Raw genomic sequence first — 9,688 nt, 5'->3', positions numbered from 1 at the left:
AAGCGGTCCCCGCGGGGGGACGCGTGGCGGCCGCTGAGTGGCTCGGCGGCGAGGGCGGACGCGTCCGGCCGGGGCGGACGTGTCCGGCCGGCGCGCTGGATCTGGATTCTTTTTTTTAGGGTTTTGGACGGGGAAGAGGAGATCCGAATGGAGGGGGTATATATAGGCATAAGTGGAGCTAGGAGAGTCCAAATGAGGTGCGGTTTTCGCCCACACGATCGTGATCGAACGACCGAGACGATGGAGCTGAGTTTGGTGGGTTTTGGGCCAAAATGGAGGGGTGTTGGGCTGCACACACACGAGGCCTTTTCGGTCCCTCGGTTAACCGTTGGAGTATCAAACGAAGTCCAAATGACCCGAAACTTGACAGGCGGTCTACCGGTAGTAAACCAAGGCCGCATGGCAAGTCTCGGCCCAATCCGGAAATGTTTAATCCCCACACACGAAAGAAAGCTAGAAATGGCCACCGGAGGAGAACGAAGCGCCGGAATGCAAAACGGACAACGGGGAAAATGCTCGAATGCGTGAGACGAACATGTATGCAAATGCAATGCACGTGATGACATGATATGAGATGCACAACAACGAAAACAACACACGGAGACAAAGACCCGAACCCGAGAATTAAATATAACTTAATGCCGAAAACGGCAAGAGTTGGAGTACAATTGGGGAAGGTTACGCATGGGGCGTTACAGCTCCCCTACCGATCGTCCACGTAGGCAAATACTCGACCATTGGGGTCAATGAAGTAGATGAGTGTGCAAAGGACCAGACATCTATCACAGAAGAGTTGACGATTCAAGACAGCTCAAATATAGATGGTGGACGGGCGTGTACATCATGGTCATCCAAAACGGTATGTTTGCCATGAGCATCCCATCATGGAATTGTAGGCAAAATGAGTGAGGACGAGATAGATCGTACGGAACTTCTTGACGCCTCCCATGCTCAGGATAGAGTAATTAATAGGCCAGAAACACGAGGAGGGGAGTTGTATGTGAGCACAATACTTGGCTCGTGGCACGAGAAGAGGAAGAAATGAATCTGTCTAAGGATATGTATCATCTCTCTCTCTCTAGGGAGGGAGGGAGGCAGGTGGCCAAATGAATCTGTCATAAATAAATCATAAATTAAGATATATTGCATAATGTCCAATGGTGGTACATCAGCACAAACCATCTTAGGAGTTAAATGCCCAAGATTTTTAATATTGATAGCAAAGTATGCTACATGTCCAAATAATAATCGTGAATAATGTAATTGAATGTTAGTACAGACTTGTAAAGATATTTTGGAGTGGAAGTCAAGAGTCATTTTGCAATTCCTTCCAGTTGTAAGTAGCCGCACAAAGCTGGATGTTTCTACCATCACAACTCCCAGGCCATTTTATTAGATGCATTGCAGTTAAAGATAATACTCAACTTCATCATCAGATTATTAGATGCATTGCAGCCATCATCAGACTCAGAGTATCAACTTATCAAGCGTAACATTGTTTATCTCTGAGCAGGAAACTCAAGGTGGGTCCACTCCATGGAACGGTCTGGCCAGAAAGCCTTTGCAAAATCTCCAGAGGCCTCGTTTTTGATTGATAATATATGCCCAAGCTGGAGTTCTGAAGAGCCACCGGACACTCCGTTTCCTCAAGGTTTGTGATCAAGCACCTACTTTCTTTTTCTTACTTCATCTCGATACCTGTTGCTCCAAAAATAATTCAAAACGAACTGAGTCTACCTGGTACGTTGCGAGTGTAGATTACTGAGGAGTAACCTGTTTTTTCTGTCCGTGCGAGTGCAGGTTCAGAATGCTGGCCAAGTGGCCCCGATTCACACAAGGGGAACTCAGTGAAGCCGTTCCTGAAAAAGGGCCATCGAGGACGTTCTACGCTGCTATGTGATGGACACCGACTCTGAAAACTTGTGGTCTCAATGAGCGTCTGTCTGCAGCTTCATGTTTTCCTTCCATGTACCCTCTTTTCCCCCCAGTTTCAGCTGGATATGTATAGCCACTAATCATGTCCATGCCCATGTCCATGTCCATGTGTGTACATCTCTCTCTTTCTCGCTTTGATCTGGCAAGAAAGTAAGAAATACTTGCTGGATTATTTCATCCTAGGAAGGACCATTCCCTGGGACACACACACACGCACACACACAAAGGCTCATCATCCCCTTCTTCCAAACAAAATGCAGATCAATGTTGTAGATGTATGATGATGGGAGACAAAATGGTCCTCTGATTTGTCAACAAGATGACCGACAGGCTGTGGCAAGCAACAGCAGAATTCATAGGCTGCATTCGTATGCATGCTCCAACCAAGGTGGTCTTGAGATGCAACATGGGAGAAAAGGTTGGCCAAGCGAAGACCAGAAATTGATTTGGATGATGAAGCGTTGTGACATGAAGAAATGTAAGTCGGTAGGATGCTTTGCTTGGATGCGGATGAAGAAGAAAACAGAATGGGGAGAAGCAAAAAGGCAAACACAGAAGCCCCCGGTGAGGATCGAACTCACGACCTTTCCCTTACGAAGGGAACGCACAACCACTATGCTACGGAGGCATCATGACATTACAAATGCAGTTACAAGCCCTAAAGGCGATTTCTTTCTGCATTTTTACAGAGCAGCTTTGTCCCATGACTCATAGTTTCGTACCCTATCACATCCCAGTAACGAGCAGCAGCGACCTCAGCGCCTTTATAAATCGAAGCCATATCCGCCTCCAGGTAGCTCCTTGTACCGATCACCCACGTACGCAAGCGGACTCAGAATGGCGATGGTATGGGTCAGGGAAGTAGATGAGTGCGCCAAGGACCAGACATCGGTCACAGCAGAGTCGACAATTCATGGCAGCTCAGATACAGACGGCGGGTGGGCGTCTACAACATGGTTGTATACCACGGTATGTTCGCCGTGAGAATCCGGTCGTGGAATGGTGAGCAAAATGAGCGAGGACGAGACTGATCATGGGGAACTTCTTGATGCCTCCCCTGCTTAGCATAGAGTAATTAATGGGCTAAAAAACACAAGGAGGAGGTGTAACATGTTGTTTGGACGAGGAGGGGAGTTGTTTGTGAGCACAATGCTTAGCAGCTCGCGGCACGAGAAGAGGAAGTATATATGGCATCTAAGGAGTTAAGGATATGTACCATCTCTCTCTCTAGGGAGGGAGGCAGGTGGCCAAATGAATCTGTCATAAATAATTCATAAATTAAGATTTATTGGATAATGTCCAATGATGGTACATCAACACAAACCATCTTAGGAATTAAATGGCCAAGATATTAATGTTGATAGCAAAATATGTTAAATGTCCAAATAATAATCGTAAATAATATAAATGAATGCTATTGGTTGCACATGCTTATAAAGATATGTTGAAGTGGAAGTCAATATGTTTTTAGAGTCATTGCAATGCCTTCCATTTGTAAGTAGCCGAACATAGCTGGATGTTTCTACCATCACAACTCCCTGGCCATAATAACTAGCATAACAGTTTAGCGTCTTGTTTTGAGATTGAAAAAATATGCTAATAAGACGTTGCCTTGGGAAAAGGTTGAGAATATCAAGACGTTGAGATTTCACTGCAAATTGCAACTCCCATATAGATGCTTCAAAGGCGAACAAGACACAAAGACTGTATCCGAGTTTATGAAGCATGTGTGACACTTAAAATACAGTTTATGCTTAGCATCATTTTCTTCATTGTCTTGTATGACCTCTGATGCTCTGAACGTATCCCAATTTATGAAGCATGCGTGACACTTCAAATACAGTTTATGATTAGCCTCATGTTCTTCATTGCCTTGTATACATCCATCGCCAGATTATTCGATCTATTGCAGTTAATATATCAACTCATCGCATGTAATAACATTGTTTATATTTGAGCAGGAAACTCAAGGTGGGTCCACTTCATGGAATGGTCTGGCTAGAAAGACTTTGCGGAATTTCCAGAGGCATCGTTTTTGGTAGACAAAGCACAAGCCAGAGTTTTGAAGAGCCATGAGGCACTCAGTTTCATCAAAGTTTGTGATCAAGCACCCTTTTTTCACTTTATCTAAATACCTACTGCTGCAAAATAATTCAGAAGAAGCCAGTCTAGGTACATGGCCTGTGTAGATTACTGACAGGTATTGTGTTTGTTCTGTCCAAATGCAGGTTCACAGTGCCGGCCACATGGTTCCGATGGACCAGCCGAAGGCCGCTCTCGAAATGCTGAGGAGATTTACCCAAGGAAACTGAATGAAGAGGTTCCTGAAGAGGAGCCAGCGATGATGTTTTACGCCGCGGTGTGACCGGCACCGACCAAGCAAGTGGGGAAAAACTGTCTAGGTAGCCTGTACCTGTGGCCGATGCGGTCTCAAGGAGTGTATGTCTGTAGCTTCTTGTTTTTTCTTCCATGTACCCATCTTTTTCCCCAGTTTCAGCTGGATATGTATAGCCACTAATAACAAGAACGTTGGCCCGGAAATGTAACTGCACCATGGGGGGTGATGTTTCGGAGCCTTGGCTAATGTTTTAATCATGTCCATGTCCATGCATGTGCGTCTCTCTCTTTGTCTCTCTGATCTGGCCAAGGATATAATATCTGGTTTATTTCATCTTGGGAAGGACCATTCACTGGGACTCGCACACAAAGGCTCATCATCCCCTTCTTCCAAACGAAATGCTGATCAATGTTTACACCTATGATGGGAGACAAAGTTGTCCTCATATTTTGCCAACAAGAAAACTGATAGGCTGTGGCAAGCAACAGAAGAATCCTTAGGCTGCATTCGTATCCATGCTCTAACCAAGGTCGTCTTGAGACGCAACATGGGAGAAAAGGTTGGCCAAGCGAGACCAGAACACAAAAGGTATTACAATTGATTTGGATGATGAAGCGTTTTGACATGAAGAAATGGAAGCCAGTAGGATGGTTGCTTGGATGGGGACGAATAAGAAAACAGAATGAGGAGAAGCAAAAGGGCAAAATCAAGATAGAAAAGTGTAGCCCCCGGTGAGGATCGAACTCACGACCTTTCCCTTACGAAGGGAACGCACTACCACTATGCTACGGAGGCTTCGACATGAAATGATGGTATTTATCCAAACATTCCAAATGTAGTTACAAGGCATAAAAGCAGATTTCTTTCTGCATTTTTACAGAGCAACTTTGTCCCATGATTCGTAGTTCCGCACCACATACCAGTAACGAGCAGCAGCAGCTTCAGAAATCGAAGCCATATCACCGATCACCCACGTAGGCAACCAGACTCTGAGTCGCGATAGTAGACAAAGGTCACACATGCACCAAGGACTAGACAAGGGTCACAGATGAGTCGACGATTCATGGCAGCTCAGATACAGATGGCGGGTGGGCTTGTACAACATGGTTGTATACCACGGTGTGTGAGCCGTGAGAATCCGGCCGTGAAATGGTAGGCAAAATGAGGGAGGATGAGATTAATCATAGGGAACTTCTTGACGCCTCCCATGCTCAGGATAGAGTAACTAAATAACTAATAGGCCAAAATCACAAGGAGGAGATGTAACATGTTGTTTGGACGAGGAGGGAGTAGAGGAGTTGTATGTGAGCGCATTACTTAGCTTGTGGCATGAGAAGAGGAAGTATATATGGCATCTAAGGAGTGAATGATATGTATCATCTCTCTCTTTACTTAGTTGTGGCATGAGAAGAGGAAGTATATATGGCATCTAGGGAGGCAGGTGGCCAAAATAAACCTGTCATAAGTAAAGATAGACTGGATAATGACGAAGTACTCCGGTGCCTTCCATTTGTAACTAGCCGGTAGCCGCGCATAGCTGGGTGTTTCCTCGACAGGATACTAGCACCAGTACTGTATTGCTACCATTGCAACCCCCCAAGCCATAACTAGCATAACTGTTCTGAGACTGAAAAAAATTGGTAATATATAAGACGTTGCCTTGGGAGAAGCTTGAGAATATAAGGACGTTGAGTTTTCACTGCAAATTGCAACTTCACTATCAATCCTTTTTTGGTGAATAAGACACGAAGACTGCATTCCATTTTATGAAACATGTGTAACGAAAAACAGTTCCATGTTCTTCACTGTCTCACACATCCGTCGTATGCATTGTACTCCCTCCGTCCAGAAATACTTGTCTTAGAAATGAATAAAATGGATATATTTATAACTAAAATAAGTCTAGATACAACCACTTCTAGGACAAGTATTTCCGGACGGAGGGAGTAGTTAATATATCAACTTATCACTTGTAAAATAGTGTTTATGTTTGAGCAGGAAACTCAAGGTGCATGGGTTCACTCCATGGAATGGTCTGGCCAGAAAGACTTTACGGAATCTCCGGATGCACCGATTTTGGTAGACAAAGCCCAAGCTGGAGTTTGGAAGAGCCATGAGGCACTCAGTTTCATCAACGTTTGTGATCAAGCACCCTTTTCTTCACTTTATCTCAATACCTACTGCTCCAAATTAATTTTTTAAGAAGCTAGTCTTATATTGCCCTATGTAGCTTACTGACAGGTATTGTTTTTGGCCTGTGTAGCTTTCTGACATGGTTCCGATGGACCAACCGAAGGCTGCCCTTGAAATGCCGAGGAGATTCACCAAGGGAAACGCAAGGAAGCGGTTCCCGAAGAGGAGCGAGCGACAACGTTTTACGCCGCAATGTGATCGGCTCTGACTCAAAAAGGGATAGTAGCTTCCTGTTTCCCTTCCATGTACCATCTCTTTTTTCCCCAGTGTTTCAATCGTGCCCATATGTGTGTCCCCCTTTTGATCTGGCCAAAGAAACACTTTCGGGTTTTTATTTCATCTTTGAAAGGGCCACAAACTGTTTGATTCTCTTGGGAAATTTGCTGCCTGATCTGCATGACTACTGACCGAAGACAAAGGCTCATCATCCCCTTGTTCCAGACAAAATGCAGACCAGTGAATCGATGTTCAGAACTTCAGATGCACCATGGGAAGCAAAGTGGTTCTCACATTTGCCACGGGATTGGCACAATGTTATCCAAGCGAGATCAGAGAAGTCGGTGCTTGGTGCAGATGAAGAAGATAAAAGAATGGTTTGAAGATAGATGAAAAAATACGCAGCAAAAAAAAGGGAAAAACTAGAATGAAGCCCCCGGTGAGGATCGAACTCACGACCTTTCCCTTACGAAGGGAACGCACTACCACTATGCTACGCAGGCTTCGATGGATGGGGCGCAAAACAAGTTTTCTTAATAGTGGTATCTGCATACGTGCTCCGTTGAGTGTCAATGTCAAAAGCTTACAGCATACAGCATGTACGAAAAACTCCAAATGCAGATCGTATACGGGAGCTACTCCCTCCATTTTTATATACAAGGCCACAAAGTCAAATTACAGATACCAATGTAAAATTTAATGTCTGCTTTGAAAGTCAACTTTTCTATTCGTTTACTGGGATCATTAATCCCCTACATGCATGCAAGAAAATTGAGTAGAGGTAGTAGATGCAAAACGTATATTACATACTCCCTCCGTTCCTAAATATAAGTCTTTGGAGTGATTCCACTATGGACCACATACGGAGCAAAATGAATGAATCTATACTTAAAATGCATCTGTATACATCACTATGTGGTTCATAGTGGAATCTTACAAAGACTTATATTTTAGAACGGAGGGAGTAGATGCAAAATGGAGGAAGTACAAGACAAAAAGGCGATTTTTTTGGCCACAAGTTGCTATGCAGGGTCCCTACACTATCCCTGAGACGAGTAGCAGCGATTTTTCCAGGTACGGGAACCTAAGCCACATCTGCAATGGACCAACCCCGTAGACAACCAGTGGGCTGATGTGGATAGCGACGGTCAGGGCTGTACATGAGCGCGCCAAGAAGCATGCAACAATCACTGACGAGTCGATGATTTACGCAAACTGGTACACAGATGGTGGGTGGGCGTGTGCGACGATCTTGACTACCTTGGTATGCTAGCTACGGTAATCCGGCCGTGGATGGGAGAATTCGTCGGGAGCTTCCTGACACCTCCCATGCTTAGGATAGAGTATAGTTAGCACGAGGAAGAGATGTAACATGTTGTTTGGGCGAGGAGGAGAGTTGTATGTGTGTGTGGAACACTTGACTCGTGGCAGGGAAAATGAAGTATATATGGCATCTATAGAGCTAAGGATGTGCATTATCTCTCTTATATAATGGACAGTAAGGGAGGCAAGTGGCAGGACAAATCTTTCAATACTAAAGTTAGATAGATTGGATAATGTCGAAAACGTATGTGTGTGTGTGTGTCAGCACAAACAATCTTGAGAATTAAATACCCAAGATATTAATACAGATGCAAGCGCTTATACATACGCACATACACTCATCAGTATGAAGGCATACACGCACATCTATTCCTATGAGCACCTTTAAGAAATTGAGCCGACATATCATCTTGAGAATTAAATACCCAAGATATCAATGTTGATAGAAATACAATATGTAAATAATGTGTAGTATGGGAGGCAGGTGGCCAGATAAATCTCTCATAAGTAAATCATAAATAAAGATAGATTGGTAATGACGAATGGTGGTACTTAGCACAAACCATCTTAGAGCATCTCTAGCAGACCTCTTAAACCGCGGAACTAAAAACGCGGATTTCGGTTCACAGAAAATACGTTTCAAGGGTCGGTTTAAGCTGTGGCCAGACAGATCCCTCAGACTTAAACTGTAAAACCAAATATTCGTTTATATTTTTTCTCATATCTTCTTCTTCCTCTTGTCTGTGTACATGATCAGCTAGCTCGCTCTTACAAAGCTGGCGGACATCGAATGTAGCGGCCAAATACGGAGCCGCAGGCGTTCAGGACGGCTCGCACGAAATGCTCCCAGCGTCCATTGCCGTAGCTGCTTGAATGGATCGATCGAATCGATCCAGGAGCTAGCCCGTCACCGTAGCTATTTGAATGGGTCGATTGAATCAATCCAGGAGCTGCTCCTAGCTAGCTCCCGTCACTGCTAAATCAATCGAAGCCTCCGCGACAGATGTGGGACAGCCAACGTCGGATGAGGGACACCAGCGCGGATGAAGCCTCCCGATGTCACAGAGTCGCCGCCCCGCCGCCTCTCCTGCAAATTCCTCCGCAGGCCGCGTTTCCACCGAGATTCCGGCGAGTTTTGTGCAGGAAGGTCACTGGAGTCCGTGTGCGCACGGCAGTATTTCCATGTCGCCTAGCGCTGACCGGTTTTCAGGGCACTTTCAGTTTTGCCATGAAATTTATAAATAAAGGGGTCGTGGGGGTGGATTCTCAGGGGCATGAAAAAAGTTTACGGGTTTGACCATTTTTACGGGCTCTATTCGAGGTGTTTTTTGACAACAAAAACTGAAAACATCATTTTTATGGGTTTGCCTACTTTTAAGGGATCTGCTAGAGATGCTATTAGGGCCCAAGATTTCATGTTGATAGAAAAGGTAAGGTAAAAGATGTAAACAATAATCATGAATAATACAAATGAATGCAAGCACAAAAAATATTTATGTAGTTAATACTTTTGGTATGATTTCCACTACTAGAAAACAGAGCTTTGGTCACATCTCAATATACACATTAGTCCCGGTTGCATTACGAACCGAGACTAATGTGAGCATTAGTCCCAGTTCGAGCGGCTAAAGGCATCAGTCCCGGTGCAAATGGGACCTTTAGTCCCGGTTTCAGACACGAACC

The 9,688-nt window shown here is 44.6% G+C and overlaps 3 non-coding genes across 3 annotated transcripts; all 3 read right to left on the bottom strand.

Annotated features, from left to right (window-relative positions):
• Positions 1-2,491: 2,491 nt before the first annotated feature.
• Positions 2,492-2,563, bottom strand: TRNAT-CGU (transfer RNA threonine (anticodon CGU)). The gene has a single exon. It is a non-coding gene; the product is annotated as a tRNA-Thr (tRNA).
• Positions 2,564-4,996: 2,433 nt separating this feature from the next.
• On the bottom strand, positions 4,997-5,068 carry TRNAT-CGU (transfer RNA threonine (anticodon CGU)). Its single transcript has one exon. It is a non-coding gene; the product is annotated as a tRNA-Thr (tRNA).
• Positions 5,069-7,113: 2,045 nt separating this feature from the next.
• TRNAT-CGU (transfer RNA threonine (anticodon CGU)) lies at positions 7,114-7,185 on the bottom strand. The gene has a single exon. It is a non-coding gene; the product is annotated as a tRNA-Thr (tRNA).
• Positions 7,186-9,688: the final 2,503 nt, after the last annotated feature.

This window comes from Triticum aestivum, chromosome 6A (genome assembly GCF_018294505.1).
Source record: "Triticum aestivum cultivar Chinese Spring chromosome 6A, IWGSC CS RefSeq v2.1, whole genome shotgun sequence".
Taxonomy (NCBI): Eukaryota; Viridiplantae; Streptophyta; class Magnoliopsida; order Poales; family Poaceae; genus Triticum; species Triticum aestivum.
The sequence above is the reverse complement of the archived record's forward strand: the minus strand, read 5'-3'. Positions and strand labels throughout refer to the sequence as shown.